Genomic DNA, 8,799 nt, shown 5'->3' with positions numbered 1-8,799 from the left:
CAAGACCAGCTTCAGGGAGTTTTTTGTTTTGTTTTTCCTTTGTGCTAAAAACATGTCACTTCCTAAAGGGAAGTAAGAGCAAGAAAAGAGTCAAGCAGGATGCTTGTGGTAGAGACTGTGCCGGCTGCACGTTCTGGGTTAATCCAATGTGGCCCCACACCCCGTAAGGAGACCAGCTGAAACCAGGTCCATATATGGACCCGATAGGGACTGTAGGGGGACAGGGCCATAGGAGCTAAGCATGTCTGTGGGGCAGGCTGTGGACTGAAAAGGGCCTCGGTCACCTTGTCCACAGCCTCCCTGTACAGAGGCCAGCCTGTCCTTTTCTGCTGCCAAGGGTTCATGAATAGCTCTCTGCTGATGACAAAAAGAAGCATGTTTTTTATAAAACCTTCCCGAAATAGAGAAAAGCACAAAAAAGGAAAAAGCAATCGTCCATAATCCTACCACCCACAGGTAAGTCCTCTCAATATTTTGGCATTTGTTCTTCCCATACTTTTTGTGTACAAATTTGTTTTTATAGTTATTATTCTAAAAATGGGATTACAGTGGACATACGTTTCTGTGGCCTATTTTCTTCACTTAATATAGCATGAGATTTTTCCACATCATTAAGAATTCTTATAGAAAGTAATAGCTGCATAGCATTTTTTTTTTTTTTTTTTTTTTGCAGCAGGCGGGCCTCTCACTGTTGTGGCCTCTCCCATTGCGGAGCACAGGCTCCAGACGCACAGGCTCAGCGGCCATGGCTCACGGGCCCAGCCGCTCCACAGCATGTGGGATCTTCCCAGACCAGGGCACAAACCCATGTCCCCTGCATTGGCAGGCGGACTCTTAACCACTGCACCACCAGGGAAGCCCGCTGCATAGCATTTTATCACATATATAATTGAGTTAACTAGTCTCCAAGTTATATTATTTATATTGACCATCTTTCACCCTTGTAGTCAACGTCGTGGGAATTAATCTAGGCTTATTTCCATGATTATCTCCTTTGTTTGTTTTTTGGGTTTTGTTTTTTTGGGGTTTTTTTGCGGTATGCCGACCTCTCACTGCTGTGGCCTCTCCCATTGCGGAGCACAGGCTCCAGACACGCAGGCTCAGTGGCCATGGCTCACGGGCCCAGCCGCTCCGCAGCATGTGGGATCTTCCCGGACCGGGGCATGAACCCGTGTCCCCTGCATTGGCAGGCGGACTCTCAACCACTGCGCCACCAGGGAAGCTCAATGATTATCTCCTTTGAATAAATGTCTAGAAGTTGAATTGCTGGCCCAAAGGGTTTGCACATGTTTAAGGCTTTTGATGTGTACTACCAAATTGCCCCCCCCCCAGAAACTGTGCTAATTTACATTCGCACCAACAGCACATGAATGCTACATGTTGCCCCAAGTCCTGGCCAATCATGGGTATTATACTTTTAAATCTATGCCAACATAAGTTAAAAATTTATGGATGTACGTATGTATCTTGTTTTAATTTAGGGTGTATTTTCATTAGAAACACCGTCGCAGAGATTAAACTAGTGTTGATGAATATTGTGTAATTCTAACTGCCATCTGGTGGTAGAACTTGGAATTGCAGGTATAGAATTTAAAGAGATCACCAGCATTTGAGAGCTTTCAGATTCCAATTGATCCAGGGACAGCAGATATCATGGAATCAGCCACACACGGGAGAATTTTGAACTCAGAAGACTCTCCATCACACCAGCCACCCTATCAGTAAGCAGGTTGTGGCAGCAGACCAGGGCTCAGACTGTCTGTGCATTGGCAGAAGGGTCTTTCTCCTCTCACCACCCAGAGAAACAGATTATTTGGGGTGAATTTTCTGTTTCTCTTCCTCATCCCTGTTTTTATCTGGCCCTAGAGCTCTCTCGCCGTTCCACCCCCATTATCAAATTGTTAAGACCCTTTCCTACTTTCCATTAAACAAACAAACAAACAAACAAAAACAGAAAACCAGTTCTAACTTAAATGAAGAAGAAAATTTCTTCATTCCACCTTCTTTCCTATTCCTCATCCATGTGTCTGTATCATAGCGATTATTAGAAATCAGGGTCCCCCTTGTGGTGAAATGTCCAATTCCGTTTCCCTGGCCAGGAGCAGCTGAGTGAAGCAAAGAGACCACAGCCATGATCAAGTCCCTTTCCACCCCTGCCGGTAGGCAGCCACTTAGCCCTTCTGTCCACATTTGCAGTGTGAGGCTTGGCCTGGATGAAAACATTAGGGTTTGGATCTGTGCAGCTCTTCACAGTTTCAAAGTACATCATATCCCTGGACATGATGATTTGTGCCCGTTTTGTGGACTGAAAAACTGAAGCTTAGAGTGGCCATGCCACTTTTCCAGATCTCACAGTGACAAGCACATGGGGCCTGGCTTCCCCCTGAAGACTCCCTAGACCTTCCCACACAGAGACATTTATGGCACAGTGGGTAAGGCTGTAATGCATCCAAACAGGGCCTCGGACCCCACAGAGGAAGGAGGAGCTAACTCTGCCTGGGACAAGGGGAGGCTTCATAGAAAAGGGACAGTTGGGGCATGTCTTGAGGGATGAGTAGGAGTTTGGCATGAAGACAAGGTAGGAGGCATTCCATGCAGCACCAGCACAGGCACAATGTAAACGGCAGGGGGCGAGATGTGGTCCCATGTGCCGGTGGACAGTGACTCTGAGGGAGGGCAGGGAAAGGCGGGAAGATGATGCTGAGTGAGGGGCCCCCACCCACCCAGAGGGGTGTGGGCAGAAGTGTATATTGGAAAGGACTCCCTGGCTACAGGGCAGAGACTGGAGGAAGGGGGTCCAGGTAGAAGGCAGCTACAATAATATCAGGCACTGAAATAAGAATGTCCCAGTAAGGATGGAGTAAAAGGGGCAGACTGGAGAAATGAGGGCTGGCGGGAGTTGCAGGCTGGCTCTGACAGGTGAGGGACCAGGGCCAGAGCTCCTCATGCTTGGCAGCACCCAGTTCCCCAAGCACCACCTATCTGGGGCAGGGTGGGGGGCAGGCAGAGCTGCACGTTGTCTCCAGAATCAGTCATGGGGGCATCGACGGCCTAGGCCCCGGGGGACAGCATAAGCTCTGAGCAGAAATGTGGGATATGAGACAGGGCTTCTGCCTGGGACCAATTTTGCAATGAATAACTCAGACTGTTTGGAATTAATCAAGTAAACAGAAAAGGACCACAGGGCACCACACATTCATATGCTTTTTTGCACTCTCATAGTTCAAAAACAGCTTTGATTGTAATAATATAATTAGTTAAATGATTCATCTGTAATATCCCAAATTCATCTGTTTTTAGCTTTCAACATCCTACATCTCATTTTCATCTGAGCCTTGCAGTGCTTCTCCCCATCTCCCCAGATTCTGGGTGGAGCAGGGACGGGATGAAAGCAGATTTTCCGAGCCCCACTTATGGCCCCCAGATTGGAACCTTGGGGAGCCACAGCCGGGCCCCAGGGAAAGGGCCACCGTGCTGGCCTTTCCTCCCTCCTCCCCAGGGTCCCTCGAAAGCCCAGGACAGGTGCTCCTTCACCCAGGCTCCTTGCCTTGGGCCCATGCTTTATCCCATGTCCCTCAAGTGTCACATGTGGGGCAAACAAAGGACCAGAGGGCTGAGCTGCTGCTTCTGACCCCGGTTCCCAGATGCCCTGCTTACCCTCAGCAGCCTTTTGCATCGTCCTGGCAGTGGCCCGGGAGCCCCCAGCCTCAGATACAAAGCTCCGAGGGAGGTGCCATCTTCCCACATCCAGCTCTGGGATTGCTATCAGCAGGGACAGGCCATGGAGGGTCAGCAGAAGTTGGTCCTGCCCTTTGCAGGTGTGACTGTGACAACATCTTTGCTGGCCCCTCTTCCCACTTCCCCCAGGCAGCAAAGCATCCTCACCACCACCCCCAGGAAGAACATGTTCACAGACCTGTACTAGGCCACTGGGACAAACTCAGGTCTTCCAAGTAAATAGATTTGAGAGAAAGCAGTTATTTGGGGTATGAAGCTGGTCCACCCAGCTCCTCCTGAAATCAGGGATTGGCCCCCTGTCCTGCCCATGCAGTGGAGAGAGAGTGGGCTTTGGGGCTCCGCAGACTGTGTGATCTCAGGCACGTCCCTAACCCCTCTTCAGCCATTGGGGGAGCCAGGTAATTGACTCCATGAGAGCCCTAACACTGGACATACAGGCTGGGTTCAGTGACAGTTCTTGCCACCGTGATGATCACTGACCCCAGAAGGGAGAGCCCTTGAGTGTCCCCAGTGCCCAGCTCCCAGAATGTGGCCCAGGGGGCAGGAGTCAGCGGGTGTCCATGACAGCCTTCAAGAGGTCAAGAGTGCCCTCTGGTGCTCCCAGGCCAGGCACTGGCATCAGTAGGAAGCTGGACATTCATTCATAGAAGAGTTCCCTTGACAGCTGGTTCACTCAACAAATATTTACTGTGTTCTCACTATGTATGAGGCACTTTGTTTGGCATTTGGGATACAATTAGTGAGAAATACATCTGGAGTCCCTCCCCCGGTGTAGGCTGTGATTGAGTGGGAGAGAGAATCAAAATTCAGGGCCAGGAAGGAACAACAGGTTGCTGCGAGTGTATTTGACCTGGGCCTGGCCTGGTGGGAGCCAGGGTACCAACTCCCGGGAAGGGAGGTGTGAGCCGAGGTCGGAAGGCCAAGTAGGGGCTGACAAGTGGGAGCTTTGGGGGAATGTCCAGAGAGAGGTTACACCCAAAACAGGCCAGGGTGGGAGGGAACAGGAGAGGGGCTCAGGGGCCAGCAGCCATGGAGTACCCAGCTTCATTGAGCAAGTGGTTGCCTCCCTAAGGGACCACAAGGTGGAGGGAACTTGCAGTAGCATCCAACCTGGGAAGGTCCAGGCTTAAACAAAAACTTTGCAAACCTATCAGTCTGCCCAGGAAGCAGTGAGTTCCCCGTCATTGGAGGTATACAGGCCAGGGCTGCATACCCACCTTTCAGGAGGGACATCTAGGGAGAGGTTGGCCCCAGTGGGTCATCTTCCATACAAGAGCGGGTTCTTCCACTAATGGGTCCTCCCTTTTGGGCTACTCAGACCCAAACTCAGTGGGACAGGATGGCACGAGCCCAGCCGGGGAAGGGGGCACTTCAAAGATTCACAGACATCCCTCAGAGCCAGGCCTCTAGTGGGCACTGGAGCCTCGGGGACAGTCACAGTGGGGAGGGGAGGCATTGGGAAGACAGAGCAGAGGGTCAGTAACGGAGGAACTATATGGGATGAGGGGGAGTTGAGGAAGACTTCTCAGAGGTGACACGTGAGTCTGGAAGGAGGACCATGGAGGCAGAGGAGGGGTCCTTGAATGTCAGGCCAAGGGGCACTGCAGCTCTGCCCTGAGGGTGGGGGTGAGGCTGTATTAGGTGCTGACGAAGCCAGAGAGGGATGGTGAGGTGGGAGGCGTGCGGGGTTTAGGCAGGAGATTTAGGCTTATGTCCCAGGCCAAGATGGCCATGCCTGGCCTCCCCAAGCTTCAGTTTCTTCATCTGTGGAATGGAGGTAATAATGGCACCTGCCTAACAGGGCTGTGCTCAGGGTCAGTGACATCCAGATGAGAAGACAAATGTGTATGTCTTTTAGTTCCACCCCTTTTCCTAGATTCTTACCCCAAAACTGGCCCAGCACACTACAGTCACACTCATTCAACCCTTTCGGGTGCCAAGCTCCAGGCTGGGCACTGTCATCTATAGGAAACCATTCCATCCACACCACACCCACTCTCCAGAGGAGGAAACAGGCTCCAGGGAAGTTAAGCAGTTCACTCCAAGGTCTGCCGGGTAAAAACAAAACAATCAGTATGACCCCCGCTCCCTCGCTGTGTAGGAAGGATGGGCATGTGGGGATAGGAGGCAGGGAGGCTGGTGGAGACTGGTCCAGAAGAGAGGCCAAGTCCTAGGCAGGGGTGAGTGGGGGACTGGATGTGGACGTGGTTTGGAGGGATGGTTCAGAGCTAGAATTGCAGGCTCACAAGCTCATTGATACATTCCAGGGGCCAGCCAGGTGAAGAAATAGGGGAAACTGGCTGGGTGCAGGAGAGTGTAAGGAAAAGTTGGGCTTGGGCTGAACTGGGGGGATACATGCCCCATCTAAAGGGGGCGCTGCAGCTCAGCCCAAGCAGGTCGATCATTACCACATCTCCTAACATATCAAGAGAAGCTGGAGGGACTTCCCTGGTGGTGCAGTGGTTAAGAATCCGCCTGCCAAGGCAGGGGACACAGGTTCTATCCCTGGTCTGGGAAGATCCCACATGCCACGGAGCAACTAAGCCCATGCGCCACAACTACTGAGCCTGTGCTCTAGAGCCCACGAGCCACAACTACTGAGCCCACGTGCCACAACTACTGAAACCCGTGCACCTAGAGCCCATGCTCCACGAGAGGAGCCACTGTAATGAGAAGCCCGCGCACTGCAACAAAGAGTAGCCCCTGCTCGCCACAACTAGAGAAAGCCCGCGCGCAGCAACAAAGACCCAATGCAGCCTGGAAGGAAGGAAAGAAGGAGGAAGGGAGGGAAGGAGGGAAGGAGGGAGGGAGGAAGGAAGACATAAGTTTATTTTTTAAAAAAGAGAGAAGCTAGAAATACAAGTTTTATACAAAATCTTTGGATTCTTAAGGATTCCAACCAGTCAATGAACAGTGGGTGACAATTGTGTCATCCATGGAAACCAAAGAGGGCCTACCCCAAAGCCCAGGGTTTCAGAGAGGCTGGAAATTCAAACGTGAGTGAGGATGGGAGGAAGCAGGCAAGTGGGCCCACAGACTAAGGCTCAGGGCAAAAGGGCAGATCAGGAGTGTGGCCTGGGGCATCAGGGGTCCCTGCAGAGCACCCGCTGTCGCCTCTGTGTCTGCTATGAGTTCTCTCAGTCACTCTGTCCCCTGGTGTCTTGGTAATGCTGTGTCTCAGTCCCACCGTCTGAGCTGGGCTGTCCTAGGCAGGCCACTCCCCTTTAGACTGCCTCCATCATGTAGTTCCAGCCACAATGGGACCATCACCCTTCTTATCCATCCTGCTAGATCTTCACCCTAGCAGAGGCTGCCACCAAAATGGGTGCCTCAGCCTGTCTATTTCCATTGCCTTCCATCAGACCAGCCCCATGTGCCTCAGCTGGAGATACCAGGCTAGAGGCAGCTCTCAGCAGACAAGCTCGATTCACTGATCCAGCTTCCATCCTTCCACACCCAATGGGAGTCAGGTCCGTCACTACCCTTCACCCCACCCTGGAACAATTTTTCATGATACCTAACAGGGTAATCATGTAACAGGCAAATGTGTAATTTAAGCAGGTAGTTTGGGATCAGTTCAAAGGCATAGCACCATCTCTTCTAGCCACGGTGTACGTGTAATTGCTTCCAGTGCCTATGCAAGATATTCACTGAGCATGCCCTCTCTGCAAAATAGAAGCCAACTGGCCTTCTGGCCTCACAGAATCATAGACCTAAAGGGGCCTAGAGATTTCCTAGGCCAAGGGTTACAAACCCAGATGCCCCTACAGAGCTGGCAGGTCACCTCAGCAGGATAGCAGGCCAGGTGTGAGGCACTAGGGTGGGGTGGAGCCTGTAGCCCTGGGGCAGTGCCCAGCTAAAGGAGCACTTGACCCAGCAGGTATTGCCATGCACGTGGACCCAGGGTGCAAGATCTTCACCTTTTCAAGAAAAGTCCATACTCCAGATGTTTATGGGAAACATCACAATTTTTAAATGTTGCAACTAATTTGGTTAGTTTTGCTCTTTTTTTTTAACTGCATGGACCAGACCAAACCTGGCTCCAGGCCAGCCCTGCCCTCTCCTGTACAGACGAGGAGCAGGAGGGGGCAGCGTGGGCAGGCCAAGGATCAAGTGAAGGGCAGGGCTCTGACCTCGGCAGGCTCCTAGGTCCCCACCAAGCTAAAGCCCTCACAGCTTGCTATGAGTTAGGTGCAGTAGGTGACTGCAGAGCCCACTCTACAGAGGGCCCCCAGGAGGGGATCCCCAGGAGGAACCATGTGCCACCACCAAGGCACGAGCTGCAGCCAGGCTGGACGTAAAAAGTGGGGGTCCTTTCTTCCCTTACTCTACGGTGGAATTCAAGTTTGGGAAATTGCTAAGCCCGGACAGTCTTGCTGTGGCCCGTGTGTGTGTAAACAGCCTGGCCTGAGAAATCAGAACCACATGGTGCTGACCTGCCCAAGGGGGCTTCCCACCCACCCCCTTGCCCACTGGACAGCCTTAATGAGACAGCCTTTGCACCGGAATGTGCACGTCCCAGGCTGGGACCCCAGGCCCCAACAGCCTCGTAATTTGATGAATTGTCAACATCTGGGCCATAATTACTGGGCCCTGGACTGATAATCCTGGTAAGCCCCCTCATCCAGGGGCCCTGTTCTGGTGCATTGGAGGGCTCCATTCCCCAAGGGGAGCTGTCAGCATTAATTACAACCAGAAAGCAAGATAGTCACCCGCTCTGGCCAGTCTGAGCATTTACTCCTGTCTCCGTCTAAACACAACCAGTGTACTGATTTACTTCAGTTCAACAGATACTCTTGCCAATTAGGAGGGCTGAGCCATAGCTGACAGGGAGGAACAGAAGCAGCCAGCCCTGTGCAGAGGAAATGGTTGACACAACTTCTTTGCCTCAGGGTTCCTCCGAGGCTTTGTTCCCTGATGAACATTGAGAAGCTCCAGTGATGGAGTCGGCATACTCCATGGCCCAAACTTACTTCCCCAAGAAACCTCCCCTCTTTTGCCATAGTCGTTAATATGTCTCAGAAGATGGTTCCATGGAACCCTGCTTAGGAAATACCCAAT

This window comes from Lipotes vexillifer, unplaced genomic scaffold, assembly GCF_000442215.2.
Source record: "Lipotes vexillifer unplaced genomic scaffold, Lipotes_vexillifer_v1.1 scaffold514, whole genome shotgun sequence".
Lineage (NCBI taxonomy): Eukaryota > Metazoa > Chordata > Mammalia > Artiodactyla > Lipotidae > Lipotes > Lipotes vexillifer.
This window is presented reverse-complemented; position numbering follows the sequence as displayed.